Below are 13,610 nucleotides of genomic sequence, written 5' to 3'. Positions count from 1 at the left end.
TGAAAAGGCTAAAACAAAAGATCTGTGGTGTGGGGACTGAGCACCTCCAATTCACATGGTAGCAGAGTGAGCCAAGAGAAGGCATGGTGAGGCCACGCCCTCTGCCACTGCAGCATCTTATTAGATGAAACACAGGATGTGCTCCATGACAATGAGGATTCAGAGCCAGAATGAGGAAGACTTGAGATCCAGAAAAATGGGCGAATAGGATTCCAAATATCACAGCAAAGGGAGTGTCCAGGATGACCACTGTGCAGCAGGCTTAGAGAGTCATCAACCCAAGAGAAAAGAGTGAGGAATCTGAGAAGAAAAACGGAACAGAGAGATTATCTGCTGGAACTGACTTTGTGCAAAACTACTGAGAGGCTACGGCAAGAGAACGATTAAGAAAATGAAAAAGCAAGGCAAGTATCAACTTCAGGAAAACAAAAAGTTAGCTAGGCAACAATCATAATACACTACACAGCTTTGCTGTGAATAATATTTGCATATGCATGGTAATGTAAACCCAAACACTGACTAAACTAAATTTGTACTATACCCACTCTGGAGGGTGAGGAAAGGGAAGCAGAGGGGACAGTGAGGTAAAAAGCTAAAAATCTTCACTGCCATAATGATGCCTAAACTGATGAATCGAAGAGCGCAGGATCTGCATCCCATGTAGAAATGTGGAGATGTGATGTCCAGAATAAAACCTAAAAAATCAGAAGTAATTGCCTCAGGGCAGGTTAGGGCAAGGAACTGCTGGGCTTTCCTATTGTTATTTGACTTTTAAAACTATGTCCTTATTTTATTAGGCAACATAAAAATTAATTTTAAAAAGAGACATGAATATTTTTCTTTTTAGTAATATAAAACTTGAATTATTAATTTCAAACCACAAGTAATACCAGCATCTCTAATGCCTGTGAGAAGACAGCTGATCCTTTTACTTTTTTTTTAAATTTGAAAGCGTTTAAACTATCCTGTTATGCCAAAACTCCAAAATCTCCCCATTTTTCATGGTACCATGGGGAAATACAATCTGATGTTTCTACCCACAAAACACCAAAGAGATTAAGATCAGTTAATTTCTTCAATGATTATTTCATGATCAATGAACTCTAAGTACTTACTGGACAGCAGCCAACATCATTCCAGATGCTGACGGTGGAGCCCCAGAAAATAACTCAAAACGAGGACCCGCCAGCTGAATGGCTCTGAGCAAGTGACTGCTCACCCAGGGTAAGGACCCCACGGACCTTCTCTCCTGCCTCTCAAGGGGTTTTAACCACCCTGAGAGGGGATGCTGGGGCCGAGCTAAAGTCCCTGAATTATAGAGAGAAAAGAAGTGTTAAATTCTTGGATCTGAAATGAGGGGAAAGCAGAGTATAATCCAGGAGTTTAGGGTGGATAAAGTTTGTATATTAAATGAGGGAAGAATAAGAAAGATCTCTGGTGGCCATAAGGCCGAAGAACTCTAGAGGGCAATCATGTTGAGAGCTGCAGGCTCTTGGCTGTGCAAGGAAAAACCCCCACCCACCACTGTCTCCCGTACAAAGTCATTAGTACATTTGTTTTTGGATGCTTCAGAAAAGATGCTTTTGTAGGGCTAGACTGGGGTGGAGGGAAGGTGACAAGGACTCACAAAGGTTTTGAGTGTCAGATTTGGATAAGACAGGGCAGTGCCGAGACAGCCCCTGAGGGTAGGGATTTGGGACAATGGAGCCCGTAACCTGCAGAAATTAGAAGAAAGTTTGGGAAGGGCTTGGGACATCTTGGCCAAAAGAACTGATACAGGTGCCAGCCAATTATACCAGATCTTGCGGGCGGGGGGAGCTGGAAGGAATCTGAGATACATAATCAAGTGAAAAATTCTGTGGTAGATGAGAGGGTTTCAGACTGTTTTCCACAGAAGACTATCAATAGTTTCTCAAGGCACACATATAAATCAATGAGGTCTGAAAACATGACATAGTATATATATCCCTCTCACAAAGAGTCACAGGGTACATCAGCACAACAAATACATAATATACACAATAATACATAGCGCAGGAAACAGTTCAACCCTGAATAACTGGGCCTTCTCCAAACGTGACCTTGGAATCTTTTTTAATTCAAAATACACATTTAACATCGTGCATAACCAGTCTTGCACTGCACACACTATATAGGGAACGCTGGCATAGGAAATTATAGTGGGAATTCAGAGAGAGATAAGGTGAAGTGTTTTTTCTTTTCAAAATTGAATACCCTTTCTCTGACTATGTAAATAATATCCATTCATGTTGCTAAATTTAGATAATATGAAAAAGCATACAGAGGAAAAAATAGAATTTACCCATACTACCGCACACAGAGAGAAACCAACGGCAACATGTAAAGCATATTTATACCTCGACTTGTTTCGATTCACAAAGTTCATTTGATTTTTTTTTTTTTATAAAGACTTCGCTCAGAGTACACAGTTTTTCATTTAGAAATACACTGTGGACATCTATGGACACCAATCCTCCAATGATGGGCTGTCTCACTCTTCTCATTCTACTGCACATTCTATTTCTACCATCAAAACCCACCAGATAACATATTTCCAAATATCTCTGATGATGACTACACCTTTATTAATAGTTTTAAATCCTCTTTATTCTGTTTAGAATTATTTTTGTACTGCATTCGGTTTGATCTTATAATGATAGCCCTACTTTCTTTTTCCTGGCCCTTGTGAGATAATAGCTCTTCGCAGATGCTTTGGTCTGTTATTTTAAGCATGTTTTTGGTCAACAGCATCTATCTGAATTTTGCTTTTTGTCCCAATCCAAAGCACTGTCTTTTACTAGGGGAATTTAAGCAACTTGCATTTATTGGGATAGCTGACAATCTGATGTTTCCCCCTGCTATCTTATTTTTATGCTTGTTTATTATTTTTTTATCTTCTGTTTTTCTAACTTTCCTGTCTTTTGCTATTTTGGCCAACTTTTCTATTTGTTTATTTCCTTGTTCTAATCATTTGAAAATTACACATTTCTTTTCTATTCAAATTTTTAAATACCTACTTGAAAATACATATCTACATGTATATCAATGGCACATATACTTATAGGCTCTATGCAAGATGGCAAGATTTTCTACTCCACCTGACCTCCCAGATTTTATTAAACAACCACAACTACTCAAACTTAATTTTATATTTTATTTGTTTAGTTGCTTACTGCTGCATTATTCATACCAATGTTTCTCATCTTTTGACATCTTTTATTGATAACTTCTTTTTTCATTTGGCTTACGCATGTCAAGTAATTTCTTCTTTCAGAAATGGAAAGCAGAGACTATGAATCTATTGTATTTCCAAAGGTAACTATTATTTTCCCATTTATGTGAATAAGCTTAGAAATTTTGCGTATAGAAAGCCTACAGCAACCTAGCTTAATAGTTTTATTCCTTCTAAAACATATAAATGTTGCTGCATCACCTCCTAGCATTGGGTTTTTGGTTTTTTAAATTATTATTTATTTTATTTATTGAACTATAGTTGATTTACAATGCTGTGTTAATTACTGCTGTACTGGGTTTTGAGGGTTAGAACCTAGTATCAGTGTGATTCTCTTTCCTGTGAAAGTGGATGGTTTTTTCTTATCTCATGCTTATCTTTTGTTTTTTTAATCACTGATTCAGAAAAAATCAAAACTGAAATACCTACTATCTGCCCACCCAGTGTCTGGCATCTACTCTCCATGTCCCTTAGCTTTTCTCTCCCAACTCCCCCATCTTTATCCCAAAGGGATCCTCCTCTGGTCTAACTCACTCATCCAGGTCTGCTCATGGGAACATTTTCATGTCCTGTCTGCAGACACTGCATTTCACGCCCTTCTTCTGCAATGTGACTTCCTTTTAGATCTCGCTGAGGTCATGAGTCAGAGCTGGTATGGAGTTTCCTTCCACATCTCTATTTCACTGTATGCCACTGAGCCCAGAGGCTTCCTGACATTAGTACATGATATGCCCTAAATACTAATACTTGCTTCAAAACGCCCTGCGTCTGAGCACCAAGCAGTCGGGGTGATTCCAGGAGGAGAGGCCACGCCTGTCACACAGAAGCACAGGAGAACCATGGCGTCAGGACCAGCCCCAGGGCTCTGGCGGCTGCTGCCCTGGGAGTGAGCAGCCTGGGAGGCCGAAGAAACCTGTGGACGTGCAGCGCCCAGGAGGGACGGCAGGATGGACCCTCACACTGCAGCGGGGCTTTGTTTCTTGTTCTTTGACCCTGTGTGATTCATTTGGTTACACTGAAAGCAAACTCGGCTTTTCTGCTGTACTATTCCAAGTATCTCTATGTCTCTATAAGCACTCTGTGTGATATTAACCGTGGTTCTTCCCATGTTTCCATTCTTTTTAGGCCTAAATCATTATCCCGCAGCTACTTTGAAATAAATGTGAGCAAAGCACTTTCCCTACCCCCCAGTCATGAGACTCCCAGGGTCGGGGGCTGGGGACGGAAAGGCAGACCCCCTGAGCCCTGACCTTCAGACTGTCTAATTGGGGGTTCCTGAGATGGGGCCCAATCGATCTGTTTCTCCGGCTGCTGTAACCAATCACCACAAACCTAGAGGCTGAAAACACACAAGCGAATCACCGCACCATTCTGGAGGCGTGAAGTCCAAAACGGGGCAGTGGGGCCGCCTGCCTTCCAGAGTCTGCAGGGGAGAATCCGCACTCGGCTCATCCAGCTTCAGGGGCCACCCGCTCCCACCTCTGCTCCCATCCTCACCCCCCTCCCTCTTTCCCCTCTAAGGACCCTTGTGATGACACTGCCCGCCCCGCCGATACTCCAGGATAAACCTCCCGGTTTCAAAATCCGTAAGTTACTCGCGTCTGCAGAGCTTCTTCTGCCGTGTCAGGTAACATTCTCACAGGTTCTAGGGATCAGGACAGGACACCATGGGGGGTAGGGGCGTCGTTCTGCCCACACACCCAGGGATCTGAACGCTTCACAAGAACCAATAGAACACAGAGCGAGAAGCACCACACCGTCATTGGAACCTGTTCTTTCAGGACACTCTCTGAGCCCTCTTCACCTTAGAAGTGCAAAACTGACACCATGATGAACAAACGGATCGTAATATAAGCAGAATACTCCCTGGCTGTTTATTAAGGTAAAATACTGCAATATGCACCTAACCTACTTATTATAAGAATTAACTTTTAAGTGAGATATCAAATGAGAAAAAAGACATGTTTAAGAGTCAGTGGAAGATGCAAACTATTACATATAGGATGGATAAACAACAAGGTCCTACTGTATAGCACAGGGGACTATATTTCAAGATCCTGGAATAAACTATAATGGAAAAAAATATTATATATGTGTGTATATATGTGTATAACTGAGTCCCTTTGCTGTACAGCAGAAAATATACTTCAATTTTAAAAATTAAAAAAAAAGAGTCAGTGGAGTAAAATAATAATCAAACCAAAAACCTGGGCTGTGTGTGATGTTTGTAGGGTCACTAGAAGTCCTTTCCACAACGAAATCAAGATGAGCCCCCGTGGTGAGCCCTGCGCATTCCTTCTCAGGGCTTTCACACTAAACTTTAGACAGCTGGCCTCTCGTACGCTCAGAAAATATACTTCCATTTTCACTTTTTCATTTCTCTTAAGCTTTTTTACCAAAAGGAAAAAAGTGAAATTTCTGAACTGTTGAACATGTTATTAGGAAACAGAATTTTCAATAGCCAGGTTCTCAGTCCATGCCCGTATTCCAAATGTGTCACTATTTATTATAAACAGCACACAGAATTGACAGATTTTATAACGTGGGAGTTTCCTGGGCTGCCATTCGTCAGCTGATATAAAAGTTAGTGTAATGAAAATGTCAAGAAACAGCATCACATTTAGAAACCATGAAACACAAAAATGGAGCTGTCAGTCATCCTGAACGCTCGCCAAATAAAAAGTTTTAAAGAGAGTCATGGGTCATCAGAACCACATGCCACAACTTCCACTGCACAGAGATGCACCAGGATTATGAAAAGAATCTAAGATTTGTCAGGTGGCTGGTCACACCAGCTCACACCAAATTTGCTCTCAACGGGCACGCCCGGATCTATTTTCACGTTAACTGCCAAAACAATCGTCTCCTCTCCCCTGTGCTTGCTCTGTTAAGGTTTACTTTTTGGATGTGGGTTCCGATGTGAAATCTGGGATTTTATATTTGTATGTAGATTCTATATCACATTTAACCCATTAAAAATGTCACCTTCTTTGGTTTCAGCCCTTCCTCCCCTCTGTCCCGATTCTGACAAGAACTGGTGGGAGGGAAGAAGGAGTTTGTGGTTGAAACCGACAGACAGCAATGATCTGAAACTGTATTTCCTGAGAAGTAAGCAAGGAATCAGCTACAGAATGCCAACAGGCCTCAGCGATACCCAAGCCCAGCCCAGGTGAGGGCACCTCCATGACTGCAGCTGAGGGGTGAGGGAAGGAGACCCAATGAAAAGAGCCAGAATGAGGGGGTCACGCAAATCAGCCGGGCTGCATGAGGCGCTCATGCCTGACGTAAGGCCAGAACACCCACCTGCACAGACTCTCAAGTCCTACTTAGACCATACGTCCTCTGGCTCATGGACCCCAACCACCATGGACACACTGTCTCTGAGGAGAAATGGATTCCGAGGGAAAAGGCTGGGAAAGGAAGAGGTGGGAAAGTGTTGACCACTCCAACGGGCCCCAAGCTGGCTCAGGAGTTGGCAAGGAAGCCACAGAGATTCACAGAGATGGATGTGGCTCCCCAGGCCAAGGACGGGGCAGACGAAGGTCAGGGCCAGCAACATGGTCCCTCAGGTCCCTAGATCCAAGTGATGGTGACGCCAACCAACTAGACCTCCAGATGACCTCGACAACACAGAACAGAGGGAGAAGCAGAGGGTGAGTTAGAGATCCTGACTCCATCTCCCCATTGACAGAAGGCTCCGTCCACCATGCACATCTCCATTCATATGTCACCTGCTCAGGGAGAGGCCTTCACTGAGCCCCAGTCCAGAGCAGAGCCCTGGCCCTTACCTACTGCACTGCAATTTTATCTCCTTCTCAACACCTGTCACCATATGAAATGGTTTGCTTATTTATCACCTGTCTCCCTTCTCCAGAATGTAAGCCCACCAGGCAAAGACCTGGTCTGTCTTGTCCAACACTGCATCTCCAGCTCCCAGCACAGGGCCTGGCTCACAGAGCAGGCACTCAGATCATTGTGGATGCATGGATGCATGGATGGATGGATGGAAGGGTGGATGGGTGAGTAGATGGATGGAAGGATGGATGGATGAAAGGGTGGATGGATGGATGGATGAAAGGGTGGATGGATGGATGGATAAGTGGATGGATGGAAGGGTGGATGGGTGAGTAGATGGCTGGAAGGGTGGATGGATGGATGGAGAGGTGGATGGGTGGGTAGATGGATGGAAGGGTGGATGGATGCATGGATGGATGGATGGATGAAAGGGTGGATGGATGGGTGGATGGATGGATGGATGAGTGGATGGGTGGATGGGTGGGTGGATGGGTGGATGGGTGGGTGGATGGATGGATGGATGGCAGAGTGTGGGTAGATGGATGGAAGAGTGGATGAATGGATGGATGAGTGGATGGACGGAAGGGTGGATGGGTGGGTAGATGGATGGAAGTGTGGATGGATGAAAGGGTGGGTGGGTGGGTGGATGGGTGGGTGGATGGATGGATGGGTGGATGGATGGATGGAAGGGTGGATGGATGGATGGAAGGGTAGATGGATGGATGGAAGGGTGGATGGATGGATGAGTGGATGGATGGAAGGGTGCATGGATGGAAGGGTGGATGGATGGATGAGTGGATGGATGGAAGGGTGGATGGGTGGGTAGATGGATGGGTGGGTAGATGGATAGAAGGGTGGATGGATGGATGGGTAGATGGATGGATGGGTAGATGGGTAGATGGATGGAAGGGTGGATGGATGGATAGATGGATGGATGGATAGATGGATGAGTGGATGGATGGAATGGTGGATGGGTGGTTAGATGGATGGAAGTGTGGATGGATGAAAGGGTGGATGGGTGGGTGGGTGGGTGAATGGATGGATGGATGGATGGGTGAATGGATGGATGGATGGATGGGTGGGTGGATGGATGGATGGATGGATGGATGGATGGATGGATGGATGGATGGGTGGGTGGGTGGGTGGATGGATGGAAGGGTGGGTGGATGGATGGAAGGGTGGATGGATGGATGGAAGGGTGGACGGATGGATGGAAGGGTGGATGGATGGATGAGTGGATGGATGGAAGGGTGGATGGGTGGAAGGGTGGATGGATGGAAGGGTGGATGGATGGAAAGGTGGATGGATGGATGGAAGGGTGGATGGATGGATGAGTGGATGGATGGAAGGGTGCATGGATGGAAGGGTGGATGGATGGATGAGTGGATGGATGGAAGGGTGGATGGGTGGGTAGATGGATGGAAGGGTAGATGGATGGATGGGTAGATGGGTAGATGGATGGATGGGTAGATGGGTAGATGGATGGAAGGGTGGATGCGTAGATGGATAGATGGACGGATGGATGAAAGGGTGGATGGGTGAGTAGATGGATGGAAGGGTGATGGATGGATGGACGTGTGTGTGAGTAGATGTATGGGTGGATGGGCGGGTGGATGAGGGAGTGAGGGAGGAAGGAAGGATCACTCTGCACAACCGGGCCTGATCTGACCAGGCTTTAATGATCCTGGAGGTCACCACCTCCTGCAAAATAGCCAAGGACCCACTCTGAGTCTTGGGAAACGAAACAGGCAGTGTCTGATGACTCTGTGCTAGGGGACGCCAGGGCTGCTGCCCTGTTCCTGGTCTTATTGGCACTGCTCCTAGGAGCTCCCACCCTCCCCAAGTCCTTCCAGTAACTCCCTTTTTGCTTGAATCAGGCAGAGTTGGCTTCTTCTGTCCCCGAATATGCCCCGTTCCAGAAGCGCAAATTACAGCTGAGAGTTAAGGGTGCTTACGATGTGCCCGAACTGTGCTTGTTTAATCTCCACAGGGATCCGAGGGGGGAGGGACTGTTCTGATCTCAGGAGAAAAACACAGAGGTCCGAGTGGCCAGGAGACTTACACTATGGCCACATGGCTGGTAGCAGGGGAGCCAGCATGTGAACCCAGGCCATCAGCTCCAGCATCCGTGTTCCGGACCAGCACACAACTCTCCCTCCTGCTCAGCCACTCTGACCCCTGCCGGCATGGCTTTATTGTGATGAAGCAGTCTTTCATAAGTAAAGAATTCCAAATAGCTCATCTTTTTAATGAATCTAAATGTTTACAAATCAGGTCTACTTGTGGGGGCACCTACGGGTCATCCTGAATCTTTTACAACGGCTGGATGCAGCCTGGAATCATTCTCCTAACAGCATATTTCCATAACTCGCCCCAGAAAGATTGTACAGGCACACCTTTAACAAAAATGTAACCCGCAAAGTAAAAGTCACTCTGTGGAACCCTTCCCCCAAATTCATATAATCTATACATAACCATTTCTGTTAAAACTATTTTTAGGCCCAAGCAACAGTAAACTCATCAGTTTGATCATAATTTTATAATCCCTGGCATCTCCAGGAGCAGTGTATATGGAGCACAGCCTGGGGAAAATCAGTAAATAAATTAAAAAGCAAAATAAATCATATAAGCTTATTTTCACAGGAAAAAAAATTATATTGCAATTTTTATAAGGGCAAGGAGTGGGAGGTGGAAGCAGAGAGCAATCCATTTCCCTCTCACTCCAGGTCTGAGAATCCTCATTTTCTATTCGTCACATTAATGAAATGAACGCAGACCAGTCTGATTAGGAGATCTGAAATAATGGGAGTACCGATGCATTTGCATTTTCTTTCAGTGTGAACAGGCTATTCTGATAGTTAGAAAAACAATGACAAATTGCAGGAGACTTCATCCTTTGTTGCTTGGAAATGGCTCTCTGGCCGTAATATACCACATCATTGCCAAATGCACCTAGCTTCAAGTGAGGAGCAGAGTGGATGGTGTTAAATACGAAATCAGTGACATGTTTTCTCAATGCGTCAACTCTCATTCTAAATTAAAGACTCTGTCAACTCGAAATAATTCCTGTACATTCATTGCTGTTTATAACCGACATGGGAATTTTTTGCAATGAGAATAAAACCCACCTCCAGCCCTGAGCCCTGGCCCTCCCCCTGCAGTTGACCAGCCACCCCATTCCTCCGTCTGTCCCCCGAGCACAACAACTGTGCCACGGCTCTCGCACGGGTTTCCATTTTGAATTTCAGTTGCTCACCTGTCCTGCCTGGGTCTCCTCTCCCCCCACGCCCCGGGTCTCCTCTCCTCCCACGCCTCTTCACCACCCTGGTCTCTTCTTAAACCTCATTTCCCCTAGGAGGTTCTCCCGGAAAACTGCTCTAGTGTCATCGTCCTCATCTGTACTTCCTTACACCTGGGTGAGGGGTCTCTGCCTGACCCTCTCCCCCTCAAACGTAAACTCCACTAGAGCCAGGACCCCTAGGCCCTGGCACAAACAGCAGGCCTCGGGGACAGCTGCTGACCAAGGCCGCAGGAATCACCACAGCAAGGCCCCTTGCAAATGGGCTGGAAAGAGCACAGGGGGCCTGCCCCATCCCGGCCTCGCCCTCCCCGTCTCCTGCACTCCCAGCTGCCAGCCGCAGCACCCGCAGGCCCTCATCCACACTGCTGGGAGGAGCCCCCAGGCATCCCTGCGGGCCTGGACTCAGGCCACTCCACTGCTGGTCCAGCACTGACCTCCTGCCTCCCACCCCCCATCCCCGCTACAAACCAGGCTCAGTCACGCCCCCAGCTCCCCAGGCCAGGGCCCCCTGGGTTGTGGCACCTCCAGCCCTCCAACTGTTGGAACCCCCCGGCCCCAGCACTGGTGGCTGTGTCCTCCCCAACATCATCCTGGTGCGTGCCTCTCTCCCCCTCAGAACTGGGCCTTTGGGTGCATCTGCATGGCAGTGAGTGACCAGAATCTAATCATGAAATTAATTCCTGCCTCGGAAGGATCACAGCTGCCCCTTTCCCCTTTGATGTTCATTTCTTCTTTGAACTAATGATCAAAGATCTCCTTTGCCCTTAGAAGTCCTAAATGCCAGTGATCATGGACCCATGCTTCTCTCTTCAGGCTGCTCACATTCATTCACATATCCACAGAGGCCAATTGGTATAAATCTTCTTCCCTGTCACATAGTTAAAAGCGCATTCTTCCAATCAAGAGGAAATAATTCCCAGAAGGCTCCTTTTCTGACAATGTGGCTTCTGGTAAGTCGAGAGAGGGTTCCCCCATCACGTGTTGGAAGGCAGACCCCCGAGCCCAATCACAGGAGGAGAAGCCTCCCTCAGTTTTCCTTCTTTTCCTTCTCTTCCACTGCTTGTCCCCCAGGGGGAGACCCCCGTGACTCCCAAGGAAGTCTTCCACTGGAAAATCTGGGGACCCCTACACTGAAGGACGTACCGCTCCCTTCTGGCCCTGAGGCCTGTACATCCTCCTTCCCTAAACAGAACCCCCTTAACTTTTCATAAAGAATCAAAAAAGGTGATCCATTTACCTAACGACTCAGAGCCACCAGTCCTGTCACTGAAGCCCCACACCCGGCTGTATCTGTCATCGTAAGACTTATCACTACCAGGCATTATACTGTAGATTGCTTCGCTGGTCGGTTTACTCTCTGCCTGTCCTAGAGAATGCGAGCAACGGCCCCTGGAAAGAGATGCCTAGAGGACCTGCTGAAGGAACTGATGAACACGTGGCTGCCACGGCTCCGCGAGCACAGCACTTCTCGTGTCTTGGTTTTAGGGATTCAAGAATCCCCTGCCGTCTTTGACGTCCATGGGCTTCCGTGACTGCAGAACCCAGCAACCCATGGGCAAATGTCCATGTACTTCATTGTTTCTGCTTCAAAAGAGACTGGTGATCTGGGACGGGCCTGGTATTATCATGAAAGCTTTTAGAAAGACCCGTTTCCCCGACACAGAGGTCTCTGTGGTCAATTGTTCCCTGGTTCTTCCCTAACAGGGCTCACATGAGACGCTGTATAATCACTGGGCATTTGTGTGATGAGAACCACATTCTGGCCTTTTATCCACATGCCCCCACCTGTTCAGTGCCCCATGTGAACCCAAAGCTGTGCCACGGATCATAAGTCAGGTTCAACGTCCCTGAGAGGACCCCAGGCTGTCAGTTACAGGCACCCAGATGCACAGAGACACATCCACACGCTGCGAGCAAACAGCTAAGAAGACAAGACTCCTGCTTCAGTGGGCTCGACCTGAAGCATCAGTGACCGAATTACTTCCATAGCATTGCAAGGCCTCAAGTGGGACGAGCCGTGTCTCACACCACAAAAAAGGTTTGTGTTGCAGATGAACTTTTCACAGTGGGATTCTGGTATAAGATCAACACGACAGCACGGCAGACATGGGCCAGCTGTCACGAGACTCCAAGACTGGGCTTCTCAAAGTGGGAGTTCATGGCGTCCAGGGAATCTCAGATGTGACTAAGGTTGAGAAACTGCTCTCAACTCGGGGACACTTTTGTTTCCTGCCGCCACACTTGAGATGTGGCCTGCGGCGTCTAGGGGACTGAACGGCTGGTTCTATTTTACTCTTCCCTATTTGCTCCTCCCTGCTTGACAAACCTGTGTTTTCTCCTTTCAGCGACTTCCCCCCATTTTCCTTTTGAGGGGAGATGGTCTTTGACATTTGCGGGGATTATTTTGCTCATTTGTTTAACATATCCTGACCAGCAAGCCCACTCCTGAATATGTACCCTAGAGAAATGGACACGTGTTCACAGAAAAACTTGTACACTAATGTTTATAGCAACTCTATTCCTGATTGTCAAAAAAAAAAAAAAGACTGGAAACAACCCAAATGTCTTTCCATGGATGATTGGACAAACAGGTACATTCATACAATGGGATACTACTCAGTAAACAAAGAAAGAAACTATTTATACAGTAACAATCTGGATAGACCTCCAAGGCTCTATGCTGAGCAAATGAATCCAATCTCAGAAGCTTACATGCTGTATGAGTCCATTTACATGACTGTCTGTGAAAGACAAAACTACAGGGATAAAGAGATCAGTGGTTGCCCGCACCTAGCGGTTGGGGGAGGTTCGTCTATACAGGATAAGCATGAGGGTGTTTTCTGGGGTGATGGAACGATTCTGTATTCCAGCACATGTAAGACATGCATGTGTCAAAATTCAGGGAACTGTAAGCCCCATGTGTTAAAATTCATTGAACTATACAGTCAATTTTACTGTATAGTAATTTAAGAATTAAAACTATTTTAAAAATCAAAGATACTTCTTCACGGGAAAAAAAAGATCACTGAACACAATCTTTTAAAAATAGTCTATGGAATCTAATGAAGCCAGGAGCCATAATCCACTAGTGTTGTATCTTCAAGCCAGCAAAACCGTGAACTCAGAGATCTGTAGCCCGTCTGCTCACCCAAAAGTTCCAGGGTGGGAGTGAACTTGCCAATTCCAAGTCCTCGAAGAGAGAGGAATAATGCAAATTTCAAGGGAGGACACTCCAGCTCCTCAAAAACCCACAGACGCAGC

At 46.3% G+C, this 13,610-nt stretch overlaps 1 protein-coding gene and 1 pseudogene across 2 annotated transcripts in view; both read right to left on the bottom strand.

Moving 5' to 3' along the window:
* The window catches only part of ENTREP2 (endosomal transmembrane epsin interactor 2), a 361,730-nt gene that overhangs the window by 204,132 nt on the left and 143,988 nt on the right, over positions 1-13,610 (bottom strand). The gene's annotated exons all lie outside the window — the stretch shown is intronic.
* LOC132421178 (guanine nucleotide exchange factor subunit RIC1-like) lies at positions 7,475-8,197 on the bottom strand (annotated as a pseudogene).

Source organism: Delphinus delphis, chromosome 2, assembly GCF_949987515.2.
Source record: "Delphinus delphis chromosome 2, mDelDel1.2, whole genome shotgun sequence".
Taxonomy (NCBI): domain Eukaryota; kingdom Metazoa; phylum Chordata; class Mammalia; order Artiodactyla; family Delphinidae; genus Delphinus; species Delphinus delphis.
This window is presented reverse-complemented; position numbering and strand designations above follow the sequence as displayed.